The sequence below is a fragment of the Triturus cristatus genome, chromosome 3_2 (assembly GCF_964204655.1).
Source record: "Triturus cristatus chromosome 3_2, aTriCri1.1, whole genome shotgun sequence".
NCBI classification, from domain to species: Eukaryota; Metazoa; Chordata; class Amphibia; order Caudata; family Salamandridae; genus Triturus; species Triturus cristatus.
In genome coordinates, this window is record NC_140584.1 from 316,470,726 (window position 1) to 316,497,157 (window position 26,432).

Genomic DNA, 26,432 nt, shown 5'->3' on the forward strand with positions numbered 1-26,432 from the left:
TTTGAAATGCAACTTGTGTACCTTAAAGGAAAATGGGATGCATTTCAAAAACAAAAATGAAAAGTTTTCTTTTTATTTTTAATAGAAGGCAGTGGTCCATGGTACTACTGCCTGCTCTTTAAAAAACTCTGTAACAAACATTCACAGAGGGAAAGGGGTCCATTGGGGATCCCTTCCTATTTGCAAATGGATTACCACCTACTTAAAGTAGGTGGTAACATGCAAATGTTTTGCAACGGCATTTCGGTCACAAAACATTCCTTCATACAGAGGCAATTCGGTATTAGGAAGGGCGGTGATAAACACGCCCCTTCCTAATAGCAATTCGCAAACCCATTTTGCGATTTGGTGTTAGCGATTCGCAAAATAGGGTTTGCTGCATCTGAAAAGCATTTTTTGTGTTCACAAGTGGGCCGATTCTGCGAATCAGCCCGTTTGCAAAGACAAAAATTCTTGATGCATGTGCCCCTTAGAGCTGCCCATACTGGGTGGCCGGAGCAATTTGGACATGACAGCAGCTTTTTGGAGCAAATTACTTGAAATGGGACTATTCTGGACTTGAGGAGCCACAAGGCTAGAAGAGGTGAGTGGCCCAAGTGCAATCTGGAGGAGACCTTTGAGCTCATTATATTATGTAAACACATTATTTGAGAGATTGTCTGTGCTGTATAGTTCCGAATTTAAAATAATAGAGTTATCCTTTAATAATTGTGACATGGTAAAAATTCAATTTTCCTTCCACTTTTTCCACAATATGGTTTTACCATTTTTCTTAATTTATTTTACCAGATGGGACTGCTAACAAACTGATTAAAAGTTGATACATTTGTAATCATAAATGTCTTCAATAAGGAACAAGAGTGATACAGTAGATAGCAACCACAACCTAGGTGGATTAGACATAAAAATAATATTTTTGTGAAAAAAGGAAAAACCAAAGTCCACTCTACATAGAATCATAACTTGCCAATGTTGCAGACAGGATCCACTAAATCAGCATGACTTGGTGTTAATCCCAAATGTCCTGTGATAAGTGGAGAAATCCAGAAAATTAACATCTTCAGACACTTTGGGATTTTCAATACATCTACAGAAATTTCAGGTTTCTTCCCATTCCAAAAAAACTTTTAGAAATGTTAAACGTAATCCTCATAAGGGAAAAGCTTGCAAATGGGAGAATCATCATCTTGATTGTAACAGTGAGACCCTACCAAGATGAAAATATAGGAGACCATTTTGTGTAGGCTGATGGACTTTTCTAACTATTTCATTTGCATTGATTTTAATAATATCCCTAATACAATTACACTACCAGATCCCCAGGCATCTGGTCTTAGTCATTCTCCAGGATAAACACGCTGCAACAAATTACTCTTTTGTGCAATGTTTATTAAGAGGCATAACCCCTGATTTAGCTACATTAAAGTTCTAACCTGAAACCCAGAATAGAGTTTTGGTTCTGTGAAGAAAGTTGGTATAGACAGTTCTGTTTTTGACAAAAATAAAAGAATATCATCAGCATAACCAGTAAGATGATTGTGTTGATCTTAAAGTTTTAAGCCAGAAATCTCTCGTTTAAAGGGGAAATGGTTCTAATGCCAGTTTAAAGAGTGAAGGAGACAGGGGCCCTCCCTGCCTAGTACCCCTATTAAGGGGCAAATTAGGGGATTGGACACTATTTACTATTATTGATAACTTGGGAGAAGAATATAGTAGTGAAGCAAGTTCTAGAAACCATGCCACTTCACTGCTTTCATAAGAAACTGCCAGTTAACTCTGTCAAAAGCTTTCCCTAAATGAAGAGTAAGTGCAGCAATAGGGATGGCCATGTTCAAAGCTTTATTAATCAAATTTAAAAAGTATGAGCATTATCGGCTATGATTCTCTTTTCAACAAAACCAGATCAATTAAATGTGGTATGAAGTCAACTAGTTTAAGGGCCAGCGCTTTGAAAAATGTTTTACAATCAGTATTAATGAGAGAAATAGGTCTGTAGTTCTTGCACAAAGAGAAATTTCCATCTTTCTTAGGTTTAATACAAATGATAGTCTTTGTAAAAGAACCCACAGAACCATTCAAAGAAAAGAAGTGATTAATTAGCATATCAGCATGGAAAAAAATTTTTTTTTTAATTACAAATAGAGCTCTACTGTGAATCCCTTTCGACTCAGTGCTTTCCCTATTCAGAGAACTTTAACAGCAGAGTATATCTCTTCAATTTTTAACAGGTTTTCTAGAGGAGACAAATCTACATTATCTGTAATACTTTTTTTAAGCCTAGAGATGTAGAAATTATTGAGCACCTCAGATGAACTAGTCTGAGGAGAGTATACATTTTGATATTAGTTCGCAAAGCAAGCAGCAATATCAGAATCTTTGAACATTTTCTCACCCAAGTCATTCACAATAGATTTCACAACTGACTTCTCCCTTTTGCACTTCGATAATTAGCCAAAAAAGGTCCGCTTTATTACGTCCACCATAATACCTAGCATTAGTTTTAGGAAAAACCCCACAAGCTTTTTTCAGAAGTGTATTTGTTAAACGGTATTTTAGCCACCATCAAAGCATCCATATCAGCTTTATTAGGTTTTTAAGAATAGTATTTATATTCTAGCCTCTTATTGTCAAGAATAGATGCAGAATGTTTTTCGGCATTTTTGTTTTTGAAGGAAACATAGCTATTTATAAAACCTCTGGAGGCTGCTTTAAATGTATCCCGGACAAAGTAGTAAGGAGTGTCCCCTTATTATTATTATCAAAATATTATTTGACAAAGTTGTTGTAGGTAGTAATGAAAGTCTTATCTGAAAGCAGGAAATTTTTAAATCTCCATTGAGCTGTCCTATTACAGCTGGTGTTCGCCTTCAAAGAACATTCTACGGCATCCTCTTTTAAGGACTGCCTGAAAGACACTGCAGGATGGATGAATGAAAACTGCTTGAAACTGAATGCCGATAAGACGGAGGTCTCATTCTATAATCAAGCATCATCCTTCTTCCTTGCCTTTGGTGGCCTGGGGAGCTGGGCTCACCCCCCCCCCCCCCCCCCACAAGGACTCAGTTAAATACCTTGGAGTCAAATGGGATAAGGTCCTGCTCTCTCAGCACAACTCTGCCAAATTTTGGCAGCTTGCTTCGGAAAAATGAGATCTATCAGAAAATTCCTTGGCTTCCTGCTGGAAGAGAGCCCGGGATCACATTTCATGCCCTAGTGACATCCCACCTTGACTATGCCAACTGTCTTTATATGGGGATGCCAGGGTACCTGACCAAAAGGCTGCAGACAGTGCAGAATACGGTGGCAAGGCTCATCCGCAAGGTCCCTATGCGCCTGCACATTTCACCCCACCTTAAACAGCTCAATTGGCTGCCGGTAGCCATAGGATCGAATTCAAGGCCCTCACCCTCGCTTTTCGTGCCATCCAGGGTGAGGACCCCGGCTACCTCAGGCAGCGGCTTAGCCTATACCACCAGGAGTGGACATTAAGATCTAAACATCAACGTTACCTTAATGTCCCTCGCTTTTCTAAAATAAGAGAGGGGGGCAGGTAATTCACGGTTAGGACCGCCAAACTTTGGAATGCCCTACCTCACCACTTACATATGCTGAACTTAGAGCAGTATTTCAGAAAGGCACTGAAAACCTGGCTCTTTAAGCAAGGGGAATAGCTGCGCAAACCTTCAATCTCTTTAGTCTGCTGTGCTAGTGCCGGGACACCTCGCCAGAGGTAGCCATGAGCTTTATAAATGTTCCTTGACTGATTGATTTATCGATTGCTCTGCAGAATATCTAAGTCTGCCAAACTGGGACATGGTCAGAAATCAGAATTGAGTCAATGTTCACATTAACCAATAGTTGAACCATACATGTTCTTAAAAATAGTTAATTTTAGTTTGATAATTATGAGTGGCCGAGTAAAAAGAGAACTCTGGAACATGTGGGTTAAACAATTTCTGAGAGTTGGATAGGGAGCGCTGTGCAATTTTATTTTTAAATGCCTTATGAGCACTGTTTGCAACAAATCTAGCTGAGACATGCTTATTAGGAAAGGGTCCATTAACTGATTACAGTCCCTATCATGAATTTTCTGCGATATTAGTTTCCAAAAAAGTCGATCGGAATGGGTAGGGCCAAATATAATAATTATTGAAAGGATTTTATCCTCCTATTTTAGTTTAACGAAAATCTACCGTCCCTCAGAATACTTTTCTTGTGAAATAAAAGAAATAGGCAAATTATTGTACTGTATTTTATTGTAATTGCATTTATATAGCTCTTACTATCCCTGCCGAGGCGTTGAAGAGCTTTATCAGCGAGCGGCACGCTACTCCGAAACCCAAGAAGGATTAGTGTTAAAATAGTATAGTGAAATAAGAAAGTTATTTTAGTGGTCGATATGTTAGTCAGTTATTTGGATTCGGAAGGATAGTGGAGGGATAGAAGAAGGAAATGGTTTTCATTTATATAATGCTTGCTACCCCTGATGGAGTGTTGAAGCGCTTTTTGGTGAGTAGCACAAATCTATGGAACCCATGAAGGATTAGTGGTGAATTAGTATAGTGAAATATTGAGGCAGAGTATTCCAACACTGTTTTTTATTAGATATAGATGAGGAGAAAAATGGTCATTCTGTACAGCAATATTACATTTGTGTTAAAGAATCCTTTCACAGCAATAGAGAAAGAGTGAGAGCTGAAAATCACTTCTTCCAAAACATGCCAGGTAGGATTCACTGATTAAAAGAAACACATAGCTTCTCCACAGAAGTATTTCACATTCAATAAATCTGACACCACATGTATATTTTCACTGTTAAGTCATAAATCTTCTCAGCAGGTTCTGAAAAGCTGACTGGAACAACAAGCTTCACCTACAGGCTAGAGAATAAACGTTTTCTTCAAGAAAAGTGCTGCCACAAGTTGCCTATAACCTTGTTCTATTTTGTGAAGTCACAAATCATCCTAATGACACTTTCTGTTAAAGGTCCTCTCCATCAAAGCCAAAGCCTCACTAAGCTGCGACCACCATCTTGGCTCCCAAGGCATCCCCTTCCCCCAATGCTTGGCCTTGCTATCATACATTTTTACAGACTCCCTTATTTGCTTGGTAGGGCAACAAGACACATTAGACAGAACATCTCACACTCAAGTTCCATAAGTACCTAGATAGAACAGGCTACTTGAAGTGCCGGATAACAACCTATTATAGGGCAGATATGTCAACTGGACGGAGGGGAAAATAAAAAATTAATTGTTTGGTAAGCAAATGCAAATTTTGTCAGATGTTAACAAGTATGTTTGCAGTACTCCTGACTACTATGCACTACTGAAAAAAGTTGGATTTCATCTATTCTGGCTTTCACCTGAATATTGCACCCAGAACTAATCACACACATAGGAAGTAGGTAGTTTACACCCATAAGCAATAGACATGCTTTATTTCTGGGACCCTGAAACATACTCCCAAAGATCAGTGAAAAAGACATCGCCACAAAACCCAGAGATTTAGCAGAACACACCAGTAGATCTGTTTGGAAAGACAACCCGTGCTTAGAAATAACAATGTTGGACTGTGCTCTATAGAAAAGCCGATAACATAACAAAATATGGAAAAATAATGAACAAGCATCCCATATGTCCTCACCATTATGAACTTGTCAATGTTCTGTATTTATTAATATAGCTATCACATTGTTTTCCGTACCTGAGTTTCCCTGGCAGGCACTTAGCAGCAAAGGAACCATCCGCCATTGCCACCACTTTGCAAATGGAGGCTGTGCGGTGCTTGACTGTGGGCAGAACACACAGGGAGCTCCAAATGCAAAGTCAAATCGCAGGAATGCCTTTTGACTTTTATTTGTACTTGGATGCTTCCTTTTTATCAATCAGTAATGTATATAGACAGTTGTTTTGGAACACGGATATTCCCAGTGCTTGAATAAGTCCAATGGCCCATGGTTTATCCCAGAATCCTGTCCCTGAAGCTGCTAAATACCCAGGCAGCTTGTCTTGCCTCATGCCTCTTTTATCCACCATCCTACACTTCTTGCATCTTTATCTCACTCTTCCATGTTCTTTTTTATCCCTGCTTTTTCCCTTTGTCACTTTTTTTCTCCTCTTTCGCTTTCTCTTTTTTTCTGGCTTTCCCTCTCTTATCCTGGCTCAAAGTTTGCTAATGAAAATTATTCTGATGTCCAGAATTGAGTGCTGTGTACCCATTTGAAACCACTGGCTCTAATGAAGCACTGGGTATTCCAGAAAATCTCTAAAGAGTGTATTTTATCCTCAGTTGACTTTCAATATAGATGGAAGAATCTTAGCCTAAGAGGCCACTTGCTGTCTCTGTTGTAAGCTACAAGAGCAAACTCTGTAGCTGGGAATTTGGCATTCTTTCCTGGAAGCAGGTGGTTTGAGGTTCAAAGCCTGCATTGCCAGATATTTAGATGTGGAATCGTACCTTTTTGTGTGGGATTGCATATGCCTAAATGCCAAGGAAAATTGTTCAAATCATTTCTCACTTGGACTGTGGTTCTTAAGGGCCTCACCAGAAGGAAATCTCAAAGGAATGCTTAAGGAACTGGCATCCAAATGCAAACATCCCAGTTTCTGTTTTAAACCACATTGGATCTGGCGTAAGCAGAATAAAATAATGTCCCATCCTAGCAGAGGTCAGCTCTCTTTCATAGCTCATTCCTTTAGCTCTAATAATAATCCCGAAACTAGTAAATTTGACCACATCAAACTATCCTACCCTCACTGACCTGCTACTCCATCAGTCATGAAGCATGTATAAGAAGGCCTGCATACATACAAGGCCTTACCTCCTGGCACGCCCAACTACATCGCACAAAAGCTTGCCACCTCAGGTAGAAGCAGAGCAGTGAGAGTAACAACTTCTCTCTGTCTACAGATCCCCAAAGAAAAGACCTCTCATTAACTATTCCTTCTCCTGCAATGCTCTTGGAATCTGGACGTCTCTCCCTACCCAAAGTGGGCCTGGCCTCCTCCTTCAAGGAATCCATATCAAGCCACAGAGGCAACTGCTTTCCTCTACTAGATGAGGCCATGGGGGCTGATTCACAAAGGTAGCTGTGAGTATGTTAGGAAGTACTAGAGGAGTACAATGCCAGATCCTCGTAACTACCTTTCTGGGTCTGGCCTGCAAAAATCGGATCTCTGTGAGTACAAGTCCAATCAATCAATCAATCAATCAAAGCATTTATAGAGCGCGCTACTCACTCGTGCGGGTCTCAAGGTGCTGGAAGGGGGAGAGGGGGTGCCGCTACTGTGCGAAGAGCCAGGTCTTGAGGTGTTTCCTGAAGGTGAGATGGTCCTGTGTCAGTCGTAGGTGTGTGGGGAGGGAGTTCCATATCTTGGCTGCCAGGTAGGAGAACGATCTTCCTCCGGCGGTGGTTCTGCGGATCCGTGGGATGGTGGAGAGGGCGAGGCTGGCGGAGCGGAGCTGGCGGGTGGGAGCGTTGAATGAGATGCGGTTGTTAAGGTATTCGGGGCCCATGTCGTGGAGCGCTTTGTGTGCGTGGGTGAGGAGCCTGAACGTGATCCTCTTGCTGACGGGGAGCCAGTGCAGGTGTCTCAGGTGGGCGGATATGTGGCTGTGGCGAGGGATGTCGAGGATGAGTCGTGCGGAGGCGTTCTGTATGCGTTGTAGTCATTTTTGAAGTTTGGCAGTGGTTCCCGCGTAGAGGGCGTTTCCGTAGTCCAGTCGGCTGGTGACGAGGGCCTGGGTGACAGTCTTCCTGGTTTCGGTGGGGATCCACTTGAAGATTTTTCGGAGCGTGCGCAGGGTGTTGAAGCAGGAGGATGAGACGGCGTTGACTTGCTTGGTCATCGTGAGGGAGGAGTCTAGGATGAATCCCAGGTTGCGGGCGTGGTCCGATGGTGTCGGCGCGGGGCCCAGTGCTGAGGGCCACCAGGAGTCGTCCCAGGCAGATGGGGATTGTCCGAGGAGGACACAGTCATTTCAATCTGTACTAATAGGACCTGAAGATTTCCACTTTACATGTGTTGAGCCAATTCAAAAAGAAATGCACTAGTATATGAAGTAGCCATGCGAGAGTGCTACGTCACATACTTATAAATGCCTTAGTGAATCAGTTTCATTCCTAGCTTCCAGGAACAAGGTCCCACAATCATCTACCCTATATACACGCACCAAGTTCTGATCATTTATACCCTGAATCAGGTAGTGGCAAAGATGTGGGGCTCTCTTAGCAAACTTCTCCATTTTGTTATTTCTAGGCTTCACGGAGTTAACTTAGAAATCAAAAGGTTTAAAAACAGAGTTGAACTAAATGGGTGAAAAAAATCAGCTGACCAGGGAAAAAGTGTTCTATTGCAAAATTTCTCATGCATATATTTGGGTAGGAAACTCTACCTTTGGGTGAATTGCACAGTTTTCACAATCACACATGGTGTGCAAGTTTTATAGTTACACAAAGAGCAAATGTTGTGCACTTCGTCCAATTCTGCTTTCCTAATTGAAACTCTGGCCATGCTTACAGAACTACTATTCATTGGTTTTCCCTTGATACTTTTTGAGAACAAGACAGTTTCCGCTATAAATATGTCTGACTCCTTGGGTTTCATCTCACTGAACCATTTATTCTGTACCCTAAACTCTGTAAGCTTCCTGCTGCCTGAACTCTTAACCCTGTACCTTTAACCCTATACTTGTAACCTTAACCTTGTACTCTCAATCCTCTGCCATAACTTGACACTCTGTTCACTGTACCCTTAAACCTGTACTCGGATGTAGTTGTCGCCTGATACATCGACCATTCGATGCAATTGCGGCGATGGGCAGTGCTGAATGTTATGGCCTGAGTGTCATGGACCGTCAGCAATGCAGAAATAGTGTAAGGATCTTGGTGTACAGACACAAACGTGAGCTTGTGGTACATAGGTAAAGGGTGTGGGGAGCCATGCGTACATGTAAAATTATGTGAGCAGCCTGCAACACACAGGATGATGAGCCGGGAGTACAGGCACATGCACAATTGACGTAAGAAACCCATGGTACCTGCTAACATGGTGTACGCAGCTGGGGCACATTACCGTGCACATTTATGTATTTTTTTTTAAATCGTTCACCATACCAACAGAGATGCTTTATAAGGCATCACTTGGGTGATGAGAATATTTGCAGATTGGAGTGGTAGCTGAGTATGATGCTTAACGTGCCAGCTGCCTCTTCCTTCATAACTAAAGTGCTTTTTGCTTTAAAAACTCTAAATAAATATTGTAGCATGAGCGAGCACGTGTCATGAGGAATAATGACCCCTCTGCCCCACCCCCGGACCACCCTCCATAGTAGGTTATAGGTTGAATGATGGATGGGGAGTGGGCGTTTTTACTAATACCCCTGGGTGGCAGCGTGTCTTCTTGTCCTGTTGTAGATAATGTGTGGGTCCCCTACAACTAGGGTCTTTTCTCCCCCAAATGGTGTGTATGCTGTGTGCTGTGTGTGGGGAGTGTTCCACAAGGCTGCGACCTTTACACCTACAGGGTGAACGGTGTTGAATGAAGGACATAGAGGGTGCAGGTACAAAATGGGGGTTCCCCATCTGGTTTTCCAGTGGTAAATGGCAGTAAGTTACCTTTACTTCGAATCATTTTCAACAACAACCATTTACCATGCATTTTTTAAATAGCATGTTAATTTAGATTGCATGCATTGAATACGTTATTTTTAAAAATAATACTTTATTCTATACTTTTTCATATTTTTCTATTTGTCAGTAGTTAATAAAATTATATTTATTTGTGTTTAGGGAATATGTATTTTAAAATTAGAAGCGGGTTATTGAAGTTATAGGGGCAAGGGTTTGAAATTAATTTCATTTTGATACATTTTCCTTAATTAAATTGCTGAAAGAGCTCAACTTTATAACTTTAACAAAATGAAATATTACTTTATTGTATATTTTGAAAAATATCAATCCTATTTGTGAATAATAGTTGAATTATCTTTCACATTTATTTGTGTTTTGGGAAGCTATATTTTACAATTAGGTGTAGGTTATTAAACTTATACGGGCAAAGTGTGAGAAGTAATTCCATTGTTTTATTTTTTTCTAAATTACATTGATTTAACATTTCTATTTTAGAATTTAAAAAAATACATAGAAAATGTTATAATCATAGTGTTTCCTATTTTTAAATATTAGGGCTAACGTACAATGAGAAAACAAATTATATTGTTTGAGAATTATCACTTTTAAGGCACTCAGTTTTAGATTTTTTTTCCACCAACATGATATTCGTTTTCTTTTATTTTAAAAAGAAAATACAAATAATAAACAAGTTATGTTAATTACTTTGGAAAATAATGCTACTATTTTGGGATAATTATGATCGTTTTAAATGGATTTTAATTGTTTCATGATTATTATAAATGAAAACAATACCTTATTTCAAGGTCAGAAACTATTTTTGTGAGAAGATGAAACAGTATTCGTTGTGAGGGTTGTTTTAATTAAGATGCATTAAAATGCGCTGTAATACAACGCTTTGTAAGTAAAGACGTTGTGCTTTATTCCTAACTAATGAGCGTTATCCGTAGAGGACATGACCCGTGACAAACTCTGTCCAGCAACCACTGACAGCCCCAGGGCCCAGGCAATTATCTGCTGCAGTCCAGGGTTTTTCCACCCTATACATTCCCCAACCCCACCTGCCCTACTGAAACTGCTGCACCCAGAATCGTCACCCTTACCCGTAAATCATCATGTTGTGCATTCATTCCTCAGCATGAATATCTTTACCTACTTCCTCTTCATAAAAATGCTTCTCTAACTTCAGAACAATCCCTTCCATCCTCATGTCTCTTTCAAGAAAGAATCAACAGTACTTTGAATTGTCAGAATGCTTTGTTCCACTGTCATGCATATGTTGCTCCTTGTCCCACGATGGGGCGTTTGGCCAAGTTTCAGCTACTTACATTTTAACAGACTATCATTTGTTTTTACATGAACATGTTCATCAAGACAAAATGAATGTCTTCAACAGAAACATGTTTCAGTTTTGTTTCTTTTTGCAGCAAGAAATATAAGCTTGTGTGCTCATTTTAATCCAATAACGCATTATCTAATGGAAATAAAGAGCCAGGTGCATTATTGACAAGGTCGCATTCTAGTGCTGCACCTGTAATGCAGCCTGACCAATTCTTTGTGCTGTGCAGAGTGCAATGAAGCAAGTCACAGGGATTTGTGGAACTTCTGACTTAATATTCATGAGGTGCAGTCTCTGGCGAGTATAATTAGGCGGGGATATAAACTACTGCATGCTGCTACTCCATCTCTGAGGTCCCCCCTGAGGGTAGAAAGGAAGCAAGACTCCTTAGTTTATTCAGTTTTTGGGAGATATGTAATAAAGTTTTGAAGTACCTTGAGTGTAATGCTGCATTGTTGAAGGGTTGGCAGTAAGGACAGCTATGGCTCTTCTTTAGAACAGTCTACCCACTTAAGTTATACACTTGATAAGGGTTATTGTGCTACTTACAAAGGGGCAGATTTACAAGCCCCTTGCGCCTCATTTATGCCGCCGTTGCGTCACTTTTGTGACGCAGTGGCGGCGCAAATCCTGCGCCACGTGCGGGATACTTACAACGTGACGCATCTGGGAGATGCGTCAAGTTGTAAAGCCCTGCGCCACATGTAGGCATTTCTGCGCAGGGGGGGGCGTTCCGGTGCAGGAACGCCTCCTATAAGAGACTGAGTGAAATCTACCATGCTGCGTCAAAACCCTGCGCCTGCCTGAAGCAGGCGTAAGGATTGACGCAGCATTAACAAGATAGGGACCCCCAGAGCATTGCTGGAGCTGCGTCGCGCTTTCGACGCAACTCCAGCAATGCGCCACTTTTACGGCACAGATGCGTCACGCATCTGTGCTGTTTTAGCCCCTTGGTGCGCCGCATTGTAAATGCGGCGCACAATAACTGGTGCATCCCTGCTGATATGCAGGGATGCACCAGTTATTGTAAATATGCCCCAAAATGTATAAAACATTGAGTATAGACATTTCCCAGGGTTGGGTTAAGCCCTACCTTTGCTTCTGAATCCCCAAAGGCATAAGACGTCTTATTATGTATCTAAGTACAGGAAATATTCCTTCAAATAGTGTTTTGGTAAGTAGGAATAAGAATCCACAAATATACCCTGAGCTCAGGGATGGCTATGGAGACTCCTGCCTCTCCATAGCTCAGGTGTGCGAGACCCCGCCCCCCACTGGGAAAGACCGTTGCAGAGATGAACCGGTAATGGCGGAGAGCTGAGAATGCCAAAAAAAGCAGCAGCAGCAGGATAACTGATCTGAGAATGCTCGTTAGTTTCTGCGAGGCCAGTCAGCCTCTTGCGCTTGCTGCCAGGAGTGATCTGGAGTGTGGCAGAGAGACGTAAAGAGCACTTTAGTTCAAGGAGAAACCCGGCAAGGAATTCACTTTTTCTGACGTTCCCGTGGCGATGGGATCAGTGCCTTATTCTCAAGGCAGAGTTAAACCACTTAACATGGCTTTAAGCCACGTTAAGTGACAACACTGCCTTGAGAATAAGGCCCCTTTCACGCTAAATTTAGCGTGAAAGGGGCATACAGTGGGTGTTGCGGTGGGCGTTCCACCGCAACACCCATTGTGATCGACGCTGCCACCTATTATCAAGGGCGGCGATAATAGGTAGCAGCGCCGAACTTAAGACCAGAAAAATCCTGGTCTTAAGTTGGGGAAACAAGGAGAAATGCTTCATTTCTCCTTGTTTTCGGTTTTTCCATGTGTGCTGCCTTGTGCAGCACACATGGAAAAAGCAAAATGGTATTTCAGGAATGTTCATGTGCAGGAAGGAGCACCTTCCAGTACATGAATAACCCTCCCCTGCAGACAGACACCCTTGCAATCTGGTGCAAGGGTGCCTGCGTTGGCGCTAAGTCGTGAAACTTAGCCCCATCTTAGGGGGAAACGCCAGGCTGCACCACATTCTTGAGAATAGGGTGCAGCCTCGCATTTACGAAGTGGCAGTGAGAGGCGTTAAGCCAAGGAGGCTAACGCCTCTCACCGCCACTTTATTGAGAATATCCCCCTTAGTTGTCTAAAATCATGCTTTCCAACAGCACGTCTCAGCGGGATGCACCACCCACAGGTATCACATCAAACACTAGAGAGAATTCCCAACTTAACAAAAACAGTCCTGGTAGACCTCCGTTATTTATGGCTAGAAAAGCAGAATAGCACAGATTTGGTAGTTCTCATTTCGTTCAGTATTAGCCCTTCTCTGACCTGTGAGCCTTGTGGAAAATAGCCTTTATTTATGTCTCCCCCAGTTAATTTTCCTTCAGATCTCCTCAGCCAGGTCCTTTCCCCTTCTGCAACAAGTGGACCTCCTCTGTGAACCTTGAGGGCCATGTCACTGATCGATGGAGACAGACACCCAGTGGTTTGGCTGCCAGTGGTGAGGAGGCGTAGATAACCCCGAGACTCCCCCTCGTGGTGGGATTGTATAACTTGCATTTTTTAAAGTGATAACATGTTTTCATTATAAAAAGATGAAAGTGTTTTTCTAACAGCATACATATACTTGATGTCCTTAATAATCATAGGTGAAATTTGCTTAATTTCCGCGAAGGGAAATATGCAAAGCGTCCAAAGATTATGTAAAGTTACATGATTAGTAATTATGCAAAATCTACAGACTATCATGTCCATCCCAGAAATCAAGACTGCCCGGAAATCACACTTAACACTGACGTAACAGTTGTTTACGGATTTTTGTTGTCTTACTTGACTGTTCATCGGGTCTCACTCCTCGCTTTCACTGTAAGCACCCAGACACCTTTGTCGCTTGCACTGCATAATACTGTGCAAATTATTGTTATTAGGCCACTCGAGTGCATTTCAGACTGCAGCATGGTATGGTGGCAAACATAGTTGGCATTGCCAGGCTACTAAAATGTTAAATAAATACATTGCACTTTGTTATATCTTAAAATGGAGATCACATGGCGTGCGAATCCTGTGGCATACCCCTAGACGATGTCAGGTGGCTGTGGTGTATGCCCAACAGGTGAGAAAAAGCCCACGATGTACGTGCAAATTGTGTCACTAGCCTCTTGTACGATCACAATGGAGTGTAAGGCATGTAGGACATATGCACACGGTCTCAGAAACAACCAGCAGACCGTTCAAAAAATGCGGTGAGAAATGTGAGGTTCAGCACAAAAGGGGGAATTCATTTTGTCGAGGAGTTTAAAAGAATACAAGTGATTTGAGTATCCTGGAAACACCAACACGTGATGTTGGCAGCCGAGGGCACACACAGTGTCAGCAGCATATAGTAATGCTACGCTGTGTCAAAAGCCTGCAAGTTACACACAAAATTCTGTACAATGCATGTTGTACAGGCATGCATGTCACCAGCTTGTGGTACGTGACCAAATGTTGCCAGTATTTGGCACCTGATAAATGGTGTCAGGAAAATTCTGACATGTCCAAATGGTGCGGGGAGCCTTCCATTTCCATGATCTAATGGAGCAAGAAGCCAGAGGGGAGGTACATGCACAACTCCAATGAGTAGCCAGCACTACATGCACAGCTGGTGTCAAGAACTTGTGGTGTGTACACAACTCATGTGAGGAGTCTGGGGTATATGCACACTGGTGTGAGGATTCGTGGTACGTGCGCAGACAATGTGAGGCACGTGTGCTACATACACAAAGGGCCTGAAGAGCCTGCACTACATGCACAAAGGATGTGAGGAGCCACCAGCACATGCACATAGTGCAAGCTGCCTGAAGCACAGGTGAGTCTAGGAGCCTGCAGTAAATGCTCAGATGGGGCATTGGGCGTCGGTACATGCACAAATGCTGCGATGAGCTGGGGTGCATGCACAAATGCTGCGACGAGCTGGGGTGCATGCACAAATGCTGCGAGGAGCTGGGGTGCATGCACAAATGCTGCGAGGAGGTGGGGTGCATGCACAAATTGTGCAAGAAACATGAGTTTGTGCACAAACAGTGCAAGGATCTGAGGCCCTTGACCATGTCTATTTATAAATTTGTATGTATTTGAACTCTTTCACCCTTTCAGCAGATGTGCTGAACCAGGCCGCATGGAGGACATGAGACCAGCTGCAGTTTGGGGTGGCTATATAGGATGATGCACAATGATTTATGGAAATGCAACGTGGAAACAGTATTCATTGGTGCTTCTATGCACGTCTCCAGATATTGCGAGGAGCTTAGAGCCTTGGACCGACCGCGCAAGGAACAGTTCTCGTCCACGAAGCGCTTTAGGTGCGAAAATGTTCACATGGCTGAAAAAGCTGGGCCCATGACCCCCTTCGACTTTACCTGAACCATACAGTGTTCTCACCAGTGGACCTAACTCTGGTGCCAACATAAGGCTCTCCTTTATTTTTGAGGCAGATAGACACTCAAAGTCTGTCACCACCCATAGTCGAGGGTAGCTGCTGTACCCTCAAACTAGGCTACAGATTGGAGCAATGGTTGTGAGCACTGGATCTTGTTTGATACCCCTGGACAGTGGCGGTCCTCAGGTATATGAAGAGGAGCAGCACTCAGGATGAGACCGCACAGTGCTTGGTGAATGCATTCAAAACCTTTTCAAGAACCTGGCACTTGTGTGCCTGCTTAGAACATAGTTACTTAGGCTGTGGCTGGGATGCCCCCACGTCTTGGCAACGGCTACTTCTCAATAGCTCGAAAACCCAAGAATCAACCCAAATAGCAGGTCTCTGAGTGACAGCAGAAGGGCGTGCAGGTTTGCTGACATGGAGGATCACCTGTCACTACTTGCTTATTCACTCACTTATCGACCTATACATCCTTCTCAGTGAGTTACATATCCACTCAAGAGATCAGACTGTAACCTAAATGCCACTCATGTCTTACCTGTTCATGTTCTGTGAGCAATGGAAGCTTGTAGCAGTCTGCCCTGCTGAATGTGTTCCTCAGGGAATGGAAGATTGCACTTGCAGACTTTTATCAGAGAGGTAAAGCTGCTTTGCTACTGCCATGCAGTACCAGTTTTGTGAGAAAACAAAGCTTGCATGCTTGTAGTCCTGCTGCCTAATTTGTACATATGCTGAGATAGGAAAAGTTTGCACTACTATTGTCTTAGCTGTACCTGTTCTCTGAAGGAAGGAAGCTTGTACTGTTTCGGCCCCGTTCTGAAGAAGGGATTTATCCACTGCTGTTTCCCGATTGAAAAATAAGAGGCTTTATTGAATGCACTAGCATATAATATGAACCAGGGACTATTTCACAATATTTGATGTGAGATACATAGAAGTCCTGAAGAAGGTCCTTGACCCCTTAGGGGCAATATATAAGCAGCATCGATGTCAACAAAAAAGAGATTCAGGGTTTGTTGAATTACTTTTTTCATCCTGTAGTAGGGAGACACCCGTAAAAGTATTTTAGCTCACCCAAACCTAATTTTAATATAGGTGTTCCAGTTTAACAAAAAGAGGGATGTCACTGTAATGGACATAACCCCATACATAACTAAGAGATAGTGCACTGCGAAGTCATGTAGTTTTATTTACAGGTAGTACACATAGTTCACAGGAGAGCAATGAGTACTATATGTGTTCCACGTAAATGTTGTCCTTGCCCAGGAATCTGTAGTTGCCAACATTTTTGTTTATGAAGTTTGATTTTTTACCATTTACTGACGACGAAAAAAGGATTCAACAGACCATCAAAATTCAAGACCTGGTGGAAACATATTGCAGGCATGAAGCAGTGCAACTCTAATCTGCCACAATTAATGCACCACAATAAAAATAATGTGACTGCGTAAGCACAGTCAATGGAAAAACTCTGCTAACTACAGGTAAATCGCAAAAGTACCTTTAATACAATCGTATGATGTACACCGGTACTAGCCGATTGTACAAGTGACAAATAGTACTCCATGGTGCAGTACAGTGATAGATTTGGACCCCCTGATGAAACATACCACACTACACAGGTGAGGTTTTTTCATCCAATTTGGTTACATGAAAAAAGGTGGCTTCATGAGAAGCTTAGTGGTTTCTACCTGGAGGTGTTCACTCTTTGTATGTTTATGTTTGATTATGGAGAGCTTGCAGCAACCTGATCTTCACATAGGGCCTGATTACGAGTTTGGGCAGTGGAGCAGGCGCAACGCCTCCTCTGCTATGCCAAACCTGTGCCAAACCGCCCAAGGACCTCCGACCATATTACGAGTTGGAAATGCACAACATTTAATCAGGTCAGTGGTTCTTTGCTTTTCCCATTGAGGTGCCTGGAAAACAGGCACCGCAATGGGAACAGACAAAAACTTCCAGTACGGCAGTACCTCGTTTGTGTGCTGGGCGAATGTTGTGGAGAGAAGGGGAGAGTAGTTGGCCTAACGGTTAGGGCGCTCGACCTCGGACCTGGGCGAACTGGGTTCGAGTCTTGGTAACGACGCTGAACATCCTGTGATTCTGGGCAAATCACTTAATCTCCCCGTTCCTAACAAAAAAACATTAAACAAAAATTAATGTGTGTCCTATGTAACGTAACTGGTGCTATGTAAAAGCGCTCTGATACCTGATTGCGCTATATAAAACTCAGCTAAAAAAATTAAATAAATAAAAAGATAGAGCGAGTGCATGCTCAAAATGGTGGTTCCTCTATAGGTTCATTTTATATTTCCAGTGGTAAAGGACAGTGCCCACTCCAGATACCACCCAGCAACCACTGACTGCCCCAGGACTCAGACAATTACCTCCAACCCCCCGTACCTGCTCCACTCCATACATTCTTCAATACCCCCTGTCTCTGTAAATCTGCTGAATCCAACATTCTCACCCTAAAAATATCATGCTGTGCGTTCCTCGCCACAAATACCTTTACATATTTTCTCATGCTGGAAATTCTTTAGTAATTATAGTTCACTCCCTTGCATTCTCAGGCCTGCTCAAATGACCACAAATGCCAAAGTTATGAGAATGCACTGTCCCTTCATCAATTTGTGATTCGTCAGAAGGCGGCGTTTTGGGCCACTTTAGACTACCAACTTTTTAACTCACCATATCCTTTTCTTTCAACAACTGTATGCTCAATACGACATTCTGAATATATGCCCACTCGATGTTACGAGCCGGGTGTTTTATGTGCCCGGTCGCACTGCAGCGCTTCACCTGCAACGCAACTGAGCCTGTTTTTTTGCACTGTGCGCAGTGCAAAGGTGCTGGTCAAAAGGGTTTGCAGAAACTCTTCCTGAGTGTTTATGAGGCAGGATTTCTTCTGGGAATCCTTGCGAAGAGCTGCCAAGGCAGAGATGGGGGACAGCAAGAGTCTTCAAACCAAAAACGTACCCGTCTGCCAATGCAGAAGAAACCCAAAGAAACCAAATAAGGTTGTTTTGTGTCTTGAGATTCAAGGGAGGAAAAAGCTTTTCTTTCCGTAGATAACCCTCACTCACACTAGTAGTGACATGCTTCATCATCGGGTTCATCCTGCCTGCTAAAAGCCAGGATGTCTCGACCCTATTCCAGGGACCTCTTTGTGTATGTATGCTCCTATTTATATAGTGTCCTGGGATTAATATTAAAAATTACTCATCCACGCCCAGGTATCCCTTTATTAGAGGGGTGGATAGGCACTATAAAAATTATTCTACTTATGATAATTATGGGGAGGGGCAATCAAGGCGTACAATGGTCCTATGACCCTCAGCTTGTCAACATGTTTCTGCCCTAATCTTACTGCCAAAATTGGTCCAGGGCATTTATCAGAAGAAAAAGAAATGTAACTGCCCCGGTACGATTCTATGACTTCATAAACAAAAATGGCATGCATATGCAATTGCTTGCGAGCCGGGGAGTGCGGTACTACATAGGTATATGGCAGAGTTGGGACCCTTGCAATCTGTGTGACTACAGGGACAAACCAGCTTCCGCACCCCATGGGGCTTAAATAATACACCTATATGGTTTCCGTGTTTCTGGTACTTTCGTACTAGTTCCTGGACAGGTTGATAGCCTTCCTTGTCCCAAGCAAATACATGTTGACAAGCTGAGGGTGATAGAGATGGAGACAGATAAATGAGTGGTGACAAAGAGAGATAGTCGGGGGAGACCGAGGAAGCTATGTGATCGTTCTTGCAGGAAATGTATGAACTGAACCAATGAGACATTCAAACACTTATGAAACAAGCTACTGGTGGTACCACAGGAAGGAGTGAGGAAAATCACTTGGGCTACATGTTGTTGAGACCAATATTTGCCTGGCAAACCATGCCCATTTTACACACAGGTTCTGCAAAACATACACTTTGTGGACTCATGCAGTCCAATTAACACTCAAAGGTGAGTTATCTTTCAGGTAAAAGAAACCACCCGAAAGGGAAGGGAGACCTTCTAAAAAGTTAAGGAAGATTCACATACGTCCTAACAGAACGTAAATTTCAAACCAATAAAGTAACCATCTGCCAATGCAAATGGGTACAATCAGTTGTACATCTCCTTGTTTCTGCCTCACACAAATATCACCTCCCCTACCCATCATATATGTCACTGTATCTCAACACAAATCTCAATACCCCCCACTCATCAACTTCAGTGAGTCTCCCTCTGATAAATCTTACTGTCTCTCCCACATATATCTCTCTGGATCTCCCACTCATAATTGCCCGCTTTACCCATGCATTAAAAAGTCTCGTCTGCACTCTCCATTGACAGCACCCACAGTGCAAAGGCTATCTGATGTCACAATCTAAAGAAACCAGATCGCATCATCCCTGGTCCTAAAGACCGGCACTGGTCCCCAGTGGCACAGGGAATAAAGTTCAGACTTCCATACGACTGTTTCAAGTCATAGGCAGAACACAGCCCAAAGTATGGCCACTTGCCGTTCCTCAACTACACCTCCATTGAAACCTAAGACCTAGTAAGGCCAACCTGCTCTCACAAGACAAATGTAGTTGCAATTCCGAAGGAGACAGCATGATCCGGGCATTGTCAGCCCCAATGCCCTGCCATGAGAAATCAACCACACTTGCCATTTTCCAAAGATCATCTGAAGACTGGTCTCTTCGATAAGTGTCTTCCTCCTATTCAGTAAGCACTGGTGCTACCGATCCCCTCTTAAAAGGGACAGGGTCCCTCAGAGTACACAAAGTCCTCCAGAAAGTTGGATCCAAGAACTCGGCATCAGATCCTGGCCCTCCAAAGTCAAGAATCTTCTCAATCGGCCTGGAAGTGTTCATGCTTAAACAAGAACTACCTTCTTGAAAGACTCCTCTGAACAAAAAATGTTCACCTATAGTATACCAGCTGATTACAAAATCAATAAATGACTAAATAATTTCACACAGAGGTTAAAAGAAGAAGAACAACGGTCTATTTTTTTTCTTCAACCATAACCCAAGCATAGAGCTCTGGAGAAGTCCTGCCCGCTGGCCTCTTTGACATAGCACAGCATGCGAAGGCACATCTGACAACCATGACAAATCTATGGGAGAGGAGATTGCTCTCCTTCGATAGAAATTAGAGCCCTCCCAGCCATGCCATTGCTGATGAAAAGACAGACACCTTGCAACCTCAGCAGACTGTACTTGTGGTAAGACAGAAGACGTGTCTCTTTCATGCTGCCCAGTCCACACTACCAAACATTAGGAGGGAAAGCGACTAAGCACTTCCTCATCAAAGAACACCTAGATACCAAAGCTGACAAGATTTTTTGCATGTTTTGGTGACATCTCTGGCGCCAACATAAGGATCCGATCAAAAGCTGGATCAGAAGGGAAAATACCTTCCACTTTTGAAATGCCTCCCTGGAGCTACAAATCCGGGATTCGCACAAACTCTCCCTCACATTTCCAGTGACTTTTTTGAGACTTGAAAGAGAAGTACATGTGAAAATGTGGTCTAAAGCTGGACTACGAGCGACCAGCACTCATAAATCCTACAGAAAATATACTATCACAAGTTTCCAGATGAATCTCTAATTATTCATCTTTTTACGCTTTTTTCGCTTTTCTTCTTTCCTTTTCTTTCCCTGCATCTTTTCTCTATATTTGAAATAATTCATGTATGTATATTTAATATTGTAGTTCTTGTGCAAAAGGCATTAATGGGGAACGCATCTGTCAATAAATTCAAACTCAAACACGGTTTAACAGACAGATGACGCTAGGGCAACCACACACCCAAGACTCATTGATCGCCGTCTAGGTGTGGAGAGTTCTGTGTCACGACACAGAGGATCAAAACATGGAGTGGTCAAAATACTGGCCACCACAATATTGCAAAAGGTAACTATAGGTAAGTCTTGGTTTACTATTGAACTCCACATCTATGTACCTTAAAGATACGTGCATTCTCAACGTACATAGTAAATCCATACTTTACTACATATACTTATCCTCGTTATAATGTGGTCAACGAAAATTTTGGTCACAATAATTAAATATTGATAGTAAATTTTCGATATTCTGACGGAATATTCTGCCACTGCCCTCTTAGGAGCAGCCACCAATGGAAAATGTCCATCACCAGGACTGATGGATCACATACTCGTAGGGTAGACAGTATGGAACTAGACACAGGGAGGCAGTTTCTCCTTTTCCTATAGGATCCAGACCATCAGGTTCCGTGGACGTCTGGAGGGGCCACCCTCTCCTGTTGGAGTGCAAGCTACTAAAACTATCGACAACACACGCACCGACCAAACATATCAACATTGACCAGTCAGAAAAGTTTGAAAATAATGCCTATGGGACCCATCCCAGTGCTGAAACCCATCACTTGCAGACTACAGCTCCTATCTACACCCCGGCAAAGTTCTGTGCTGAACATGACTGCAAATTACCATGGAAGAGTCATCTCTCCTGTCTGCGGATACACTTCTGTCTGCTGTTTGCTGTCACTCCCCTTTCAGGGGTCTCCTTCTCATGTCTCTCCCTGTGTTTCCCATATAGATGTGTCTTGGTGTCTCTCTTGTCTCTCCTTGATACAGCTCAGTGGATAGCTGGGTGTCCTTGCTAAACACTTCTCGTGTGACCCTCTCTCACACACCCAGGAATCCACCACCATCTTTTCCTTGGGGTCTCACACCTCTCTCTATATTTTTCTCTCATGTTTCCCTCAGTCTGCCCCTAAAATATGTACTTGTTATCCACCTTGCACATCTTATTGGGTCGCCCCACATGTCTCTCAGAGATTCCTTTTATCACATCTTTCGTAGAGCTCTCCCTCTGGACTTCATGTCTTGGTTTCTGTCTGGTGTCCTCAGCACATCTCTGACAGGAGTTTCTCTGCTCCATTCCCATACATACCTCTCTGAATGTCCCTACTTAGTTCTCACTGAGGGTGCCCCACACATCTCTCTGTGCCGTTCAACATTCTCGCCTCTGGGTCTCACCCTCACAACCTTCCTCAGACACCTACCATTCCTGGTGGACCCTCGGCTCCTCACCTCACTTCTCTCTCTAGTGCATCTCACCTCAGCCCCATGCCTCCCGATCTCCCTCCCTGTCCCTCCCCTTACCTGTCTCTGCCTTTCGCCGGCTCCTCTCTGTGGCTGCACAGGTCGGATGTGGCTATTAAAGGTGATGTGCAGGAAGAAACCAAGGCAGCCAATCAGCGTCAGAGCCTGCCTCGCCCCGAATAGACATCTCTGCAACTTTGTATGGTTCTCGCGCCCTGAGGCCACTGACTGAATATTTTGCGCATGTTTTAGATGTTAACGTTACAAATTATGCGTGCTTCAGCTGCACCCAGCGGTGAGAGGAGGGGGCAAGGGGAGTTGGGGTGCACAGTGGGATGGGTTCCGATTTACGGAGGTGGACACGGGTCGTAGAAAGTGCAACATCTCCCTCCACCGCCAGATTGAGCGCATATTTGGCGCGATGCTGAAACATCCCAGTGAGTGTACGGTCGTAGTTCAAGGTAGAGGGGTGCAGTGGAGAGTGTCGAGATTGTGGCCCCTTGGTTACTCCCACGGGCCCGGTTAAGTTTAAATCGTACAAATGTCTGCCCTAAACACAGATCACAAGAAGAAGGCAACAGTGGGATGTGGGCGATCAGCCGATTACCCGGAACCATGGCCGGATCCTGGTCTAGCACGGGATACATATGAGGACTAGAGAAGGGAAACCGGATATGGCAGCGTGTGGCCATCCCGAGGCATAATATGAAGCTTTATAAGGCTTTAGGGCTGAACCGGGGCTATTGCAGGTAATGGGTATACAAGTGGGGCAGGGTACCTCAAGAAGCGGTAGGTGGCCATGGGGCAGCTGCAAAGCAGCCTCTTATCAAAGCAAGGGTTAGGAAAAGGCACACCAGCCCAACGAGGACAGGTGGCTGATGCCTGGGACTGGGACATAACATTTCCTTAACAAGTCTTGGTACCAGGAACAGTACATAGAGCGTTTGCGTACTGCGCGGCACAAAAAAAACACGCTGATTGGGCAGAGCATGAGTCTATGACTGGGCAGGGCACTTGCTCGGGGCATTGGACTTGTACCAAACAGTAGACTATGCGAGGACAAGGGATTAAGGCAGGGCATGTGGGTAGCGAGTGGCATAAAACCATAACAAGCCAGGAGTAAGATCTAAGAAAAAACGATGGGATTATTTCAGGGCATGGGCTGAGGCCAGGCTGTAGAACAAGAAGAAAACAGAGAACTACAGCTAGAGTTTCGACTAGACCAGGGCGCCGAGTAAGAGCAGGGCATGACAAGGGTGGTCCAAGGCATAGGACTGAAAAAGGGCATAGAAATAGGGCAGATCGAAACTCTAGAATAGGACACCTGGCAGGGGCGTAACACAGGCTGTGGGGGGCAAGCTCTGGGGGGCCCCTCAGCATAGCACTTCGGCCCTCCTAAACACATTCTTCGTTTGAAGAGCTGGTTTTGTCCCTCGCAGCCTATTTCAGAAACTGCCGGGGTGCGCGTGCTGAGGCCCAATTAAAAAAGCTGGCTACTTTGAATTCAATTCAACAGGTTTTAGTGACCGCTTTCGTCTTGACCAAATTGTGTGACCCTTTGCAGATTCCGCTATGCCTCAGTTCATTTTCGTGACTAAAGTTATGATTTATGAACACTCCGAAGTAGGCTAAATGCACGTGCGTAGCTCTTTACACACTTTGGAACATATTCTTGGAGGGACTCCATCACAGATAATCTGCAATGTTGAGTAATATGGTTCTGGAGTGAAATATGTCCTTGTGCTCAATTCTCCCAGCTGTTGAATATGCCACTGCCTGACCTCTCCACATAGGGACTACTAATAGCATTCACTATTTCTATACCACCGCCCCCACCAAATCAAACTACTTTTGATGGTTTATTCACAGTATGACTTAACATAATAGTACTTATTTTACCGACCTGTGAAGGATGTGAGGCTGAGCTGATCTTTCGTACGGACATGCTAAGCACATGTTCATGCGGTGTATGTTGGTGGCATGTTTCCAGTCTTGTCGTTCATTTTACTATTTTCACCAAGGCTAGGATTTTTTGAGTTATCAATCTCCTGGTTTGCTTCATCTGAGATCCTGAGTATAAATACAGAATCAAAGCACTTCTTATGGCTTTTGGGACGTTGTGTGTAATGCAGGGCTCTCAAAATACCTTTATGGTACCCGAACTGGGAGCCTTTCAGAGGGCTGTAGGATTCCAAGTTAACTGTGTTGCATGCAGCCACACAGCCCTGAGTGACTTCTCATCTAGACTGAGGGCACGTCCTACATCATGGCTACACACATTTTCCAGGGGGCAAAAAGTTTGGCCTGTCGTGTGACCGATGGCCTCATTGATGTCAGCAGGATGGCAGTAGCAACCCAGGCCACTCAGACGGTGAACATAACAACTGACTTGCCTTTTATTTCACTATTTCAATAGCCGCCAGGGTTGGGGGAAGCATGAATGTTTCAAAATTCATGTTTGCAAACTATTGCTTAAAAAAATACTTCTCAATGCACTGAGATACTAATGTGAAATGCTTCTGCATGTTAAAGAAATGCATTTGTTTGGATTTATTTAGAGACGTTCATATTTTGCTCACGTTTGTTGCACGATGTCTTTAAAAAATAATGTGTTCCTAAAGTTAAGTGGTGCAGGACACCTTTACTACTTTTTTCTATTTATTTTTCTACTGTAGTTAATAAGTTACTTTAGTTGGAAATTAATGCTTGGCCCTTTAGTTAACATCTTTAGGAATATTTGTGCTCCCTCAAGTAAGCAGCAGCCCAGTGCTGTTCACCAGGAGGCCATAGGCAAAGTTTGGGAGGGCCGCAAGCAGCCCCTGGGCCGTACTTTGAGTATCACCGTTTCATAAAGCAGGCATTAGCAATACCATTGTGTCTAGTTTGCCTGTAAAACTTGCAGCAGGCAGGCACATGGTGGCGCCATTATTTTATCTACCCCAAATTGTGCTCACCTCTGACGTGGGGCAAATTACAATAGGTGCACATCTGTGATATGCCGTAGGTCTGTATTATGGATCTCATTAGCGGCCCTGAAGCCAGATGCTAAAAAGAAAATAAGGGCTAATTAGAATGCACACTGAAGTTGTTGTTGTAATTACAATTGTATTTATATAGCGCTTACTGCCCCTGACCATCGTTGAATCTCTTTTCGGCGAGTAGCATATTACTCCAGAACCCAAAGTGGAATAGTGGTGGTTAAGTGTAGGAAAAATATGTTTTTAATTCGAAAGTTAAACATGTTAGTTTGTTGGTTGGATTGAATAGGACAGAGGAGGGAAGAGTCTAGAAAGTGTTATTTTGGAGCTGGTAGTAGTAAAATGGGGTTTGGGATGAGTCTAAGGAGTGATAGAGGGGGGAAGACTCTAGAAAGGGTTATATGGGAGAACATAGTAGTAAAATTATGTTTGGTGTGAGTCAGAGTGGAGGTACAGGGGCGTAATACAGGCCCCCGCGGCGCGGGGGGGAGGGGGGTAAGCTTCAGGGGCCTCCTCAGCAGAGTACTCCGGCTGGAGAGCTCCTGATTGTATTCAGAGGGGGCCCCTCCACGTACCTTGCAGGGGGGCCTCCTCAAGTTTCGTTACGCCACTGATACCTGGCTAGGGAAGGGCAATGGCCTGGGGAAAACCACCTCTACCCAAAAATGTGTCCCCCCCACCCCCCCATTTGCAGTAGTAGAATACAATAGTACGGAGATAGAGATCTTGTCATACTGGGGCCTTTTATATGAAGTACCATAGCGGAGCAACTGGTAGTAGTGATGCCCGCTTTTTTCACCCTGTCGGGGCATTGTCAATCCCCACTAAATGTGGAATAACTATGCAAACTCACTATGTCTGGGTCAAATTATGCCTAGAATTCCCAGTTTTGTGGAGGTCAACATTCCTCATCACCATCTGCTCTGAGCAGGTTGTATGTAGGAGCAGTGGGGCTGTGCGGGGCAGGGGTCAGCAGAAGCGG

The 26,432-nt window shown here is 43.6% G+C and overlaps 1 protein-coding gene across 1 annotated transcript in view; it reads right to left on the bottom strand.

Annotated features, from left to right (window-relative positions):
- The window catches only part of LOC146857261 (uncharacterized), a 161,999-nt gene extending 139,416 nt beyond the window's left edge, over nt 1-22,583 (bottom strand). Inside the window, exon 1 of the mRNA XM_085647772.1 lies at nt 22,533-22,583. The gene's annotated coding sequence lies outside the window, so the exon portion shown is untranslated. The remainder of the gene's footprint in view (nt 1-22,532) is intronic.
- Between the last annotated feature and the right edge of the window lie 3,849 nt (nt 22,584-26,432).